Source organism: Schistocerca nitens, chromosome 11, assembly GCF_023898315.1.
Source record: "Schistocerca nitens isolate TAMUIC-IGC-003100 chromosome 11, iqSchNite1.1, whole genome shotgun sequence".
Taxonomy (NCBI): Eukaryota; Metazoa; Arthropoda; class Insecta; order Orthoptera; family Acrididae; genus Schistocerca; species Schistocerca nitens.
Window position 1 is genome coordinate 83,443,680 of NC_064624.1, and position 12,701 is coordinate 83,456,380.

The 12,701-nt window shown below is 42.0% G+C and overlaps 1 long non-coding RNA gene across 1 annotated transcript in view; it reads right to left on the bottom strand.

Moving 5' to 3' along the window:
* The window catches only part of LOC126213395 (uncharacterized), a 69,099-nt gene that overhangs the window by 18,562 nt on the left and 37,836 nt on the right, over positions 1 to 12,701 (bottom strand). Inside the window, exon 5 of the long non-coding RNA XR_007541157.1 lies at positions 1,074 to 1,142. This is a non-coding gene — a long non-coding RNA (uncharacterized LOC126213395). The remainder of the gene's footprint in view (positions 1 to 1,073; positions 1,143 to 12,701) is intronic.

The following is a 12,701-nucleotide window of genomic DNA, read 5'->3' on the forward strand; positions in this document are numbered from 1 at the left end:
ATGACCGTCCAAATTTCTCTTCCATACAAGGCTATACTTCATATAAAGACGTTCACAAAAGACTCCCAAAGATTTAAATTAATATTCAATATTAAAAATTTCTGTTTTTCAGAAACAATTTGCTCGCAACTGTGGCAACACATTTGATATGCCAAGCTGGCAGAGACCGTTCCTAGGGCGTGCGACATCTCAGTTGCGAGTGGCAGTGGACGGCAAACTGAACGGCAGCGGCTGTGGTGAATTCGACAGTTCCGGACTGGCAATGTCACTGCCTTCTGCTACCATAGCACGAACTTAAATCTTCAGTGTGCAGAGTACTACAGCTTTTCGACTGGCTGCCCGGCCGGGTCACAGAAGCGGAACACAGCCTCAATCGCCTAACGCCAATGCTAACAGCGTGCAGCAAGTGTCGTTTTGGTGCGGCCACTGGCAATGCCCTCTTAACACAATCTACTTGCCGACTTCTCGGTCCTGCCGTGGTTTGTGCAGCTGGCAGACACTGGGCTGCCAGCAGTCCGTGATAGGTGCGCTGCAGCAATTTGACTCTTACAGCTGCAGTCTTGTTTCTGTACAAGACATTTCTTTTCGCTCCCTGTATTTTATGCGTGACAACTTAAGAATTCCAAATAGTGCATTCCGAGCAGTGGCAGCAGGAGAAAAATATAAACGTATTAAAATCCGCAGGCTTTTGGAATCAGTGTCTTCTCCTCTCTGGTGCCTAAAGCTCACCAGACCTTTTCCTTCACCCCTTTTTCCATCCCCTTCAACTCTTCTGTCAGAAGAATGAGCCACTGGCTCTGAAAGCTTGCAGATTTCAATATCTTTGTACATGTTTCCTCCTGCAGCCACTTGGTGAGTAGATTTTTTACCTATTCAATTACATTATATTTTCAAAAATTGATTAATTTTTTTGATATATTAAATAGTGTATTCCAGTCCACAGTGTCAGAGATTTAACACATCTATCTAAAATGTATGCTTCAATCTATCTTCTAAGATACATCATGGGTCATTATTGTCTCCACTTAAGCCAATTCATTACCAAATGCAAATGTCTTAATAACAAAACTTACCACATGTTCTTCTTTGAGAAGCACTGGTACGAGTGAGACCAGCACAGGCTCTTCTGCCTTACAATACGCCTGAAAAAAGAATTAAACCTGTATCTCTGTACACTAGATATTAAAAGTGACTAGTTAACATTAACTTTAATCAAAACAAAAGGGAGCTCAATCACAACTAAAATAAAAAATGCAAAGTTAGGCAACATACGCAACTACACATTGAGCAACACCCTCAGTCCTACCTATGAACAATTGGTACTAACTGTACACAATTTTGACAGGAGAGTGTGTGACCGTGCTGCTAAGCAGACCCCATTTGTGGTTTGGCAACCAGTCCAAGTCCACAACAGAGTCATATGAACTTACCCTACATTATGTCTTGTAGCATTACAATGGCTGTCTGTAACAGAATTACTTTCTCTGTGTCAACCAGCTCTGATTCCAGAAGGATCAGCAGTGCAGAACCCAACTTTCATTCTTCTCTTATGACATTGTGAGAGCCACAGATTGGGCCAAACAGCTGAACAGATTATTTCTAAACTTTCAAAAAGCATTTGAGTTGGTATGATGGCAATGCTTATGGACAACAGTACAACTGTATGTGATATCAAACAATATTTATGACTTCATTATCCACAATAGGCAGCACGCAAATACGGGCTGTACCTATAAGTATGACACATTCTCCTGGTGAAAAGCAAATATCGAATGTAGCCTGCATTACAAAATTTTTGGGAAAGTTCAATTAGACAGTACTTTTAGTTCTATATCTCTCTCTTCCCTTCTTCAAATCCCACATAACTAAGGGTGAACACCCCCCCCCCCTCCCCCCGTCCCTCCCAATTTCTCTCTCTCTCTCTCTCTCTCTCTCTCTCTCTCTCTCTCTCTCACTCACACACACACACAAACTCACTACTCACACACTTAACTGCACCTATTGATAGTTGTGTTTGATTCTAGTAATCGAGCAGTTTACAATTTACATTACATCATTTGTCAGTCCTTGAACGATGTGCAAATCATCTTCAAGACTCACTACATTTAACAATAATTTCCTAACAATATGAAATCCCTGTACACAATGGCAACATTTGCAAAGAGCTTCACAGAGCTAGCAAGCTAGCCTACTTGTACACTTATGCGCAGTAGGTTGGTTGGTTGTTTCGGGGAAGGAGACCTTTGAAAGGAACCATCCCGGCATTTGCCTGGAGTGATTTAGGGAAATCACGGAAAATGTAAATCAGGATGGCCGGATGCGGGATTGAACTGTCGTGCTCCCGAATGCGAGTCCAGTGTCTAACCACTGCACCACCGCGCTCGGTTGTTGCACAGTACAATTTTGACTCAATACAATGTGTATTTTCCAATTCACTCACTATCAACTATAGTAGATAAGAAATTGCATCCACACGCTTTCTCTGCTACAGCTAAAGCACATTCAATTAATAGGTATCTCATTGGTTCAGTCAACAGGGGGGGGGGGGGGGGGGTAGAAATCAGTCAATAATCTGCCACTGATTAGAAAACAGATTAGAACACCGTGGTCTAATGAAAGAAAGAGACTTCATTCTGAAACAAATTTGGGCACAAAGAAAGGCCAACCATCAAACGTGACCTTGATGGATTGTACCTCGCGTGGTCCTACTGGGCCCATACGTGAATAATAATTATTATAACTTCATCAATTTCAACTGCATGTTGCTGTGGTCTTCATTCAAAAGACTTTTGTTTCACGCTGCACCCCAATGGTACTGAGTATGTTACACCATGAGTGGTCAAATGTCTGGTATTTTTACCACAACGCATTTATCAAGTGCTATAAAACAAGGAAACCCACCAATAAATTACAACACTCTACCTACTGACCTATACTGAAATATTTATGTTGGCCCACAGTGTAATGTACCTCAAAGCTCTTGTGCCATTAGGCGTCCTCATCAATAGCAAAAGGCAACAGCAAACACGCACTGTCAAACATAAAACTCTTCCTCGAACATCTCATGTTAGTATGTTATACTCTCAAGGCACAGTTGTTAAACTAAAGCTGCTGCTGTCACCTACCAAAAATAGCACTCGACTGCAAAGCATATGTCAGAGCCCTCAACAATGTTACTTTCTACTGTAAAATTTATGAAAATCAAAAGTTCTAAAACTTCTAAAAACAATTACTACACCTGTGTTTCATTGTGTGCATCCATACGGAAGACAACTGAAAACATTAAACCTAATGCCGCTAATTCGAATAAATCAGTTGCTGTTCCCTGAGGAGATATCGCTAAAGTGACACTAGTGTCGTCCAACTTAACACGCAAACTGTGCCTTGAGAGTGTAACCTGCCAATATGAGATGTTCTGAGAAGAGTTTTATGTATGACAATGCACATTTGCTGCTGGATTTTACTGCTGATGATGCCTAATGGCACAGAAGCTTTATGGTATGTTACATTAAAGGGAGATACAAATATTTTTATATGGGTCAGTATGTGTAGTATTGTGATTTCTTCACTGGTTTCTTTATTTTATAGCACTCAATAATGAGGTAACATAGTCCCAAACATGTTGTGGTAAAAGTATCACCCATCTGACAACTGGTGGCATAACATCCCCAGTACCGATTCACATGCCTGCTGTACAATGGCTCTGCAACAGATAAGCAGCTTCCCACATCGGTGTATCCCGATCAGACCTCTTCTTCACGCACAACTACCACAATCTATATCTTTTGGGACCTGCTTCCCGTAGTTACACCTACGTTTCCCTCTACAATTCTTACCCTCCACACTTACTTACCGAGTGGAACAACACGGCACTGAAAACGGGCTACTTCTGTTCTCAGAGAGCTGGCAATGACGTACCACATTTTCCTCTGACACGGTCCACTGCGTGGAGCACTAGAACCCCCTTCTGAGGCTCAAATCCATTCCCAGGACACAACACTAGCACACTCACTCTCCACATTAAAGGGGTAGACACAGCACTGTCCACGTCCTGGTGCAAGCCAGCCTACCTCAATGCAGGCTACCACTAGACACAGAGCTCCTGCCACATTGCAGCCCTCAACATTGCAAGTCTTCCAAAACAGTGCGGCCCTCGTGCAAACTGATGAGCCACCACACTCCCAGATGCGGCAGTCATTTAGCGGCACCACTCGACCCACCGTCATCCGGCCACGACAGAAACACACACACCGAATGAGGTGGCGCAGTGGTTAGGACACTGGACTGGCATTCGGGAGGACGACGGTTCGATCCCATGTCCGGCCGTCCCGGTTTAGGTTTTCCGTGATTTCTCTAAATCGTTCCAGGCAAATGCCAGGACGGTTCCTCTGAAAGCCGACTTCCTTCCCTAATCCGATGAGACCGATGACTTCACTGTTTGGTCTCCTCCCTTAAAACAACAGAAACACATTACAGAAGGAAACTGTGTTTCCATTTCGACCCAGCAGGTATTAATAGCTCAAGTCAGTAAAAACTTTTTTACTGTCTAGATCCCGTGCACTATAAAACATTAAAATGTGAAGACTAATTTCAGTTGACCACACAATCATCTTCAGATCACTCATAGTGAAATATGTATCAGCAGATAACATATTGAAAACCCTGTCATCTAGAGTATTTACATAATTATAAGACGAGGTTTCTTTCCAAATGTTCCATTCAAAAGCTACAGGGTTGTCTTAAATTGGCTGATTGAACTACTTTTCTGAGGTCACCATTATCACATTGTTTAGTAATGTGCACAGTAGTAGGATTACATTTACAGTGGTCATCATCAAGTGGTCATGCAATTTTATTTTAAATAATTCTGAAGGGCAGGGCTCGGCAAATGATACATTCCGACAAGCTCGAGAGTTCCCGATACACCGAAGTGCTCGGTACAGTATCGACGTTACTCGAACGATCACGTGACACTGACTACTGCAAGAGATACACGAGAAATAATGAACTAGCCACAACGTCTATTGCACTGATTGACATTTGACAGTTTGGTGAAACACTCGAGGAAATAGAATTAAAGTCTATCAACTTACAAGCTTTTGTTGTATTTTAACAGGTTTCCAATAAACATTCTCATACATGTATAAATATTCTATACAAACATTAATGCAATTTTTTAAGTAAAGGTAACATTCAAATATAGAAATTTTTGTCCTTCAAAGAACATTAGTTGATTCAGAAACCAGATCAAAATTTTATTTGGTTATGAGACACTGTAATGATTTACTACGTAGATTGCAAATGAGAAATTTGACCACTGTTCATGTATTACAATACCATGTAAAAACATTACCTGATTTTACTCAGCTGTATACCACGTTGGTGAAATTCAGTTGAAACAAGAAGGAAAATTAATATAGAATGACGTGGCTAACAAAGGAAGTAGATCATATTAAACAGACTGTAATTGTCAAAGCAAAAATAAATTACAGTCGCAAGACCCGTTGTGGAGATAGACGTCAGTAGATCGCGGGATGAGCAAAACTTCGAGAGTGGAACGGAATCTTAAATGCAATCTTTTATTTACATGTTAGTTGGTGTTGTTACATATGACCTGCATACTAGCAGATATTGCAGTCTGTTTTTGACAGTTACTCAAGCTTGGAAGGAGAACAGTGACACCAGCTTGGCTGAGAGCTATAATGATTGCATGGAGGGAAGCACTGAGCCCACAGCAAATTTCATCATGTTGTTATGCGTGGTAATCTATACCAACTACTTTTGCTTTCTACACTCAAGAGCCAAAGAAACTGGTACACCTGCCGAATATTACGTAGGGCCCCTGCGAGCACGCAGAAGTGCCGCAACACGACGTGGCATGGACTCTACTAATGCCTGAAGTAATGCTGGAGGGAACTGACAACAGGAATCCTGAAGGCCTGTCCACAAATCCCTAAGAGTGTGAGGAGATGGAACTCTTGAGAATAGCACGTTGCAAGGCATCCCAGATACGTTCAATAATGATCGGGAGTTTGGTGGCCAGCAAAAGTGTTTAAACTCAGAATAGTGTTCCTGGAGCAACTCTGTAGCAATTCTGGGTGTGTGGGGTGTCGCATTGTCCTGCTGTAATTGCCCCGTATTGTCCTACTGGAATTGCCCAAGTCTGTCGGAATGCACAATGAACATGAATGGATGCAGGTGATCAGACAGCATGCTTACGTATGTGTCACCAGTCAGAGTCATATCTAGACTTATCAGGGGTCCCATATCACTCAAACTGCACATGCCCCACACCATTAAGAGCCTCCACCAGCTTGAACAGTCAACTGCTGGCATCCAGGGTCCATGGATTCATGAGGTTGTCTCCATAACTGTATATAATTTGAAACAAAACTCGTCCGACCAGGCAAATGTTTCCAGTGATCATAAGTCCAATGTTGGTGTTGACCGGGCCCAGGCAAGGCCTAAAGCTTTGTGTCATGCTGTCATCAAGGGTACACGAGTGGGTTTTCGGTTCCGAAATCCTGTATCGGTGATGTTTCGTTGAATGGTTCACACACTGACACTTGTTGATAACCCAGTATTGAAATCTGCAGCAATTTGCATAAGGGTTGCAGTTCTGTCACATTGAACAATTGTCTTCAGTTGTCGTCGCTCCCGTTCTCGCAGGACTGTTTTCCAGCCATTGTGATGTCTCAGATTTGCTGTTTTACCAGATCCCTGATAGTCACAGTACACTCATGAATTGGTCGTACAGGAAAATCTGCATTTCATTGCTAGCTCAGGGATGCTGTGTCCCATCACTCATGCACTGGCTGTAACACCACATTCAAACTCATTTAAATCTTGGGAACCTACCATTGTAGCAGCAGTAACTGATCTAAGAACTGCCCCAGACATTTGTTGTCTTGTAAAGGCAATGCCGACCGCAGCGCCGTATTCTGCCTGTTTACAAATCTCTGTGTTATAATAAACATGCTTATACCAGTTTCTTCAGCACTTCAGTGTATGAACATCTACTGTGTTTAAACTGCAGTTTGCCCGAATGCATTTGTAGTCGGAATTGAACTGACTTTAAAATTGGACAAATACTCAACAATAGTATTCATAACTGCACAAGACAATAAAAGCCTAGATCTAGGCAAGTGATGTACTTCTGTGTTTCTTGCTGCAATGTTGTCAACACTCTCCGTGACGTATGACAAGAATGAAAGGGGGTATATCAGGTGGTTCTACACAGAGTGGGGGGAGGTGACATGTTTGGAAGTGAGATTATAACATACTCATCTCAGCATAGAGGTGAAATCTGGTATGTATACAGGAAAAAATAGGTGTGTTCTCAAATTCCAACATAACAACCACCCCAGAAATAGCCACATATTCTGAAGAAACAGCCATATGTTTGTGACAATGAAGGTATAAATTTCACGGCTGTGCCATTAGGTTGATGATGGTGATGACCCAAGATAGTGGTAGCACACACTACATGGATTGCAAGCATAAAAGGCAGAAAAGAAAACAGTCCAAAAATTCATGTGAACAATTTCTTGTTGTTTATTTTATTTCTCCAAGTGTTATCAAAATTTAGACAATCAATAAATGGCAAAAGTTTAGAATAGTTATAAGGTTACCTTTTTGGCAGATACTTTATGTGTATAAAACAGTTTGTAATTCTAGTAAATCAGAATCTGTTAAAAATAAATTTCTCTCAAGGAGCCTCTCATTAAAAAAATGAATAAATAAAAAAATTTTTAAAATTGGGCCATTTTATATTCAGGGGCGTCTTACACTCAAGTAAATACAGTATGAAGCTGGCAGCGTGCCAGTATGAGTAACACCTTTGCAGCTAATCAAACACTACACTTTGAGATAATAATGTTTTATTAGTCAGCACAGTAATAAGACAAGCAACTGATAACACACGTAATATCATAATCCCGCTTGCTACTTTAAGTAACACACATCCATTATCTGCACACACACACTGATGCTCGCGCCATGGCAGGTAGCGAGGTACTGACTGGAGCACACCATCTTTCCACCGTCGGTCGTTCGCGACATCGCTGACAGACAGGTGAAGAGTGGTGTACGAGCTGAGGTAGCTACACGTTTTTATTTGTCGTTAATCACTTCCTTAACCTCCTGATGGATCTGTTATTGTGAAAAACGGCAAGTTCCACCACAGTTTGGAGTTGACAAACTGTACATGAATGAGTTCAAAGGTCAGAGGAGGGAAATGGTGTATGGCCTTGAGTAGGACTGTCCCTAGTAGAGCACTGTGCTGCTCAAAACCACCTTCAGGTTGATGAAAGCTTACAATTTTTTCAAAACTGCTCTAAAATGCTATTCTTGTGGGTGTGTCATCACTGGATTATATGCATCATAAAAATCTTAAAATATGCATGAAAAATGCTTAAAATGCACAAAAAGTGCAGAAATCTACAAGATTAAATAATAAAAAAAACATAGGAGTTACTGCGTGCATCACATCTCAAAGTCGAACCTGTGCATATCAATTACGAGGAAGAGTGCCAGCCATGCTAAAGATCGGTTCATTTAGAATGTTGATGTCACTTTCTGAATAATTTCTGGTAGAGCTTAGGAAGGGGGGGGAGGCTTTCTGGGATTATTTTCTAAAAATTTGCAAAATGGGGACTCATACTGTATTTCAAGAGTTGTTCCTTCTTCACTATTGTTGTCGGTAACAAACAGACGCGATGTGAGTTGAGTCACGACAAAACAATCGATACGTACAGGACCAACTTCGAGATATACTGCATGCAGGGGGGGCACACTCAAAAACCCAGTAATATTTTATTTAAAAAACAACACACAATCATGAAATTTTTAACATCATTAACTTTTAATTAATACTATTGGACCAAAGCATCATTTACAATTTATTTTACATTTTTCTACTATTGTAAATACATACAAACAAGTACTGTTCCAAAAGTTTGACGGTAAGATTGTGTCTTCGATCACTCAAAACATTGTTATAAGTAGAAAAGGACCGTTCTACATCAACTGAGGTGACTGGGCAGTATTTGAATTTGGGTGCTATGTTGGCACTTACCGTTTCTGGTAAAAGTTCACCCATCCCATTAATAAAACTATCAATATGGTACAAGGGTTCAAAGCCTGGGTTATTTTATAAAATGTTTTCAAACTTTTCTATAAGTTTTCTCGGGAATACCTCCGAAAATGAGCAGCTAACTAGAATAATTTCATTCATTAACTGAATAGATTCATTCAATGCCAAACCTTGAGTTTCAAGCTTTTTAATACTTGCAGGCATATGGGAAAAGTAGTGCTAATCACAGCAATGTCTTTTTTAATACCGGAATAATTAAAAGCTTCCTTGGATTGGCAAACTGCCAAAGCCTCTGCACTATTAAAGTCATTTACTACCCCTCTAATGGCCTTGAAATTTTCATTGTAAAATGACACAGCTTCAACCTATGTACCCCAATGAGTTACGACTGGAATAATTCAATGATTATTAAGAATCTGCCTCAATTGCAAATAGAAACCAGATGTTGACCAAGGTTTCGGCGCGGATAACCGTGCCTTCTTCGGAACACACTAAAACTACTAACTGTATTAATGCTGGGCGATGCCTATTTACGCAGTTTGTAGTTTTAGTGTGTTCCGAAGAAGGCGTGGCTATCTGCACCGAATCCTAGGCGAACATCCGGTTTCTATTTGCAATCGAGGCGGACTCTTTATAATCATTGCACATTTGGTAGTTTTTCTTTGTAGGTCTTGATGCGAGCAGGAGCCTTTAGAAACACTTTCTATGTGGGTGATATCAGTTTACTTACATTCAGCAAGGTGATGTGCTCAGTGAACAAAGCACATCACACGAATCAAATTACGATAAAATACTCTGAGGGCTTTTCCTGCTTTGATCATATAGGGAGCAGCATCTCAAACACAAACACACTTTCATCTGCAGAAGATTCTGGATATATTTTTCTAATACCCTCAATCACAAATCTAGTGGTCGTAGAATGATTTACTTTTTAAGTTCTTTGCATAACACTAAATAGGAAGAAGAAGGCTCTTCTTTTAAAACACCAACAATTAAATTTGCAAAGTACAGGTCACAACTGTCTGCAGTTTCATCAACTGAAATCCAGATCATGTTGCCCTCGAGTTCATTGCGTATTTCATCCAGAACATTTACGCACATTGTCGGTATGTAACTTTTACACAATGTCGATTCATCTGGTATATTTTGATTTAAGCAATATTTCTGCAGGAAGCCTTAGAGGATAGAGTTTATAAGATTGTGAGGAGGAATATTGCTTGCAATGAATGCTCTGCACAGATCCATGTTAAACAGACTTTTTTGGTTACCTCTGGACAAGTGCCTGCTACTGCAACTTGCTGTTATCAGAAATTTTTGTCATCACCTTTTCTTCTGCATTCCTGTGATAGGAAGATTTGTCTCGGCATGCTGATCTACTTGAAACTTTTTTTTTTTTTGCACAAAACATTTTTTTTCACAGACTTGAAAACATAAAATAATTCCGTCATATGTAAATGTTCCGGGACGGTCAGCTATCCACGAAACGACCATTCTTTTTTCGGGTGGTATGGCACACGACACGTTATACACTGCACATCATTAACACGTTCAACTGTGTACAAGTAAGCAGAAAGCTAAACTGAAACAGCGGATGTGCGACTAAAAGCTCGCGTAATTTAATTTGTGAAATCTTCTCGGGTGATCAGCCGAGTAAAGGCGTCGTCTTCTCGCAACGTTTCGAAGGGTTTTGTACCCATCATCTTCAAGCGAAGTGTCGAGATGCTGTGTTGCGCGGTCCTATAAAGGCTCCTGGACCAGTGACTGATTCCGGGCGCCGACCAATCAGGTACCTGCGGAATCGGCCGCCGCGCCAGTGGTGGGGGGTTCGCGGCGTGGACCGGGCGTCGAGTCCCTGCTGGTTCCTACTACGTCTGTGACCGCTACCGTCTTCGTGCCGGAGCGTTCTCTTCTAATTTTAGTTATTGCGGGATTCCAAGCTGTACTAAGTTGGAAACCAGTGTCTCGATTGATCAGGTTGCTGTTCAACCGAATTTCTACAGCCTCTTTGAAAACTGAATCCCAAAATCCTTTAGCGTCACACAGCTTCTTCGTACCCTCAAAGAGGAAGGTGTGTCCTTCGTTAAGGCTATGTTCCGCTACCGCCGATTTTTCTGTCTGACCAAGGCATACATGTCTAATGTGTTCCGAGCGCCTCTGCGTGATGCAGCGCTGCGTTTGTCCGATGTATTTCGTACCACATTCACATTCAATACTGTATACGCCCGGAGTCTGCAGTCCTAGGTGGTCTTTGACTGAGCCAAGTATGTCCTTAATTTTACTTGGGGCATGAAAAATTGTCTTGATGTTGTGTTTCTCCAGAATGCGGGCAATCTTGGCTGTTGGCGGTCCCGCGTATGGTAGAAATGCCAGGCATCTGGTCTCATCTTCTTCTTCTGGTGTGTCTACCTTCCTGCTCTTGTGTAGGGCGCGCGAGATTTGCGTCTCATTATAACCGTTGCTGCGGAAGGTCTTCCTTAGGTGTTGTAACTCTGCAGGTAGGCTGTCATCATCACAGATAGACTTGGCCCTGTGCACAAGTGTGTTAAGCACTGAGTTGCGTTGTGCTGGGTGGTGGCAACTCTGTGCATGAAGGTATAAATCCGTATGTGTCTTCTTCCTATACACAGCGTGACCCAAGGTGCCATCAGGGTGCCTCTTGATTAGAATGTCAAGGAAGGGCAAGCTTCCGTTTTCTTCCACCTCCATGGTGAATTGTATGTTGCTGTGTATGCTGTTGAGATGTCGCAGGAAGTCTTGCAGGTTCTCTCTGCCATGTGGCCACACGACAAGTGTGTCATCCACATATCTGTAGAAGGCTTTAGGTTTTTTAGGTTTTTTTAGGTTTCAAAGAGGCTGTAGAAATTCGATTGAACAGCAACCTGATCAATCGAGACACTGGTTTCCAACTTAGTACAGCTTGGAATCCCGCAATAACTAAAATTAGAAGAGAACGCTCCGGCACGAAGACGGTAGCGGTCACAGACGTAGTAGGAACCGGCAGGGACTCGACGCCCGGTCCGCGCCGCGAACCCCCCACCACTGGCGCGGCGGCCGATTCCGCAGGTACCTGATTGGTCGGCGCCCGGAATCAGTCACTGGTCCAGGAGCCTTTATAGGACCGCACAACACAGCATCTCGACACTTCGCTTGAAGATGATGGGTACGAAACCCTTCGAAACGTTGCGAGAAGACGACGCCTTTACTCGGCTGATCACCCGAGAAGATTTCACGAATGGAATACGCCGAGAAAGTCTCAAATCACATTTGTAATTTAATTTATTTGTTGCGAACGCATACGGCGGGACAGTGGGGGGGATTAACCGGGGGGCACAGGCGCAGGAGCACTGACTCTGTACGCCTCTTCCTGTTCCTATTCTGTAATGATTTCGCCATGCAGTGGGCTTTCGGTTAGCTATTACACGCAGTTTTAGGTGCGGTGAATGTGTGAGACATTAAAACTAGATAGAGCTAGAGACTACCCGTCTCAATTTTTAAAATATTGTAAACAGAGTGAAATATGTATCGTCACCAGTTTTCATTAAAATATGCAATAACTGGTGAAAATGAGCGAAATATGCAAATGGATATGCAGCATGCAAATGCGTAT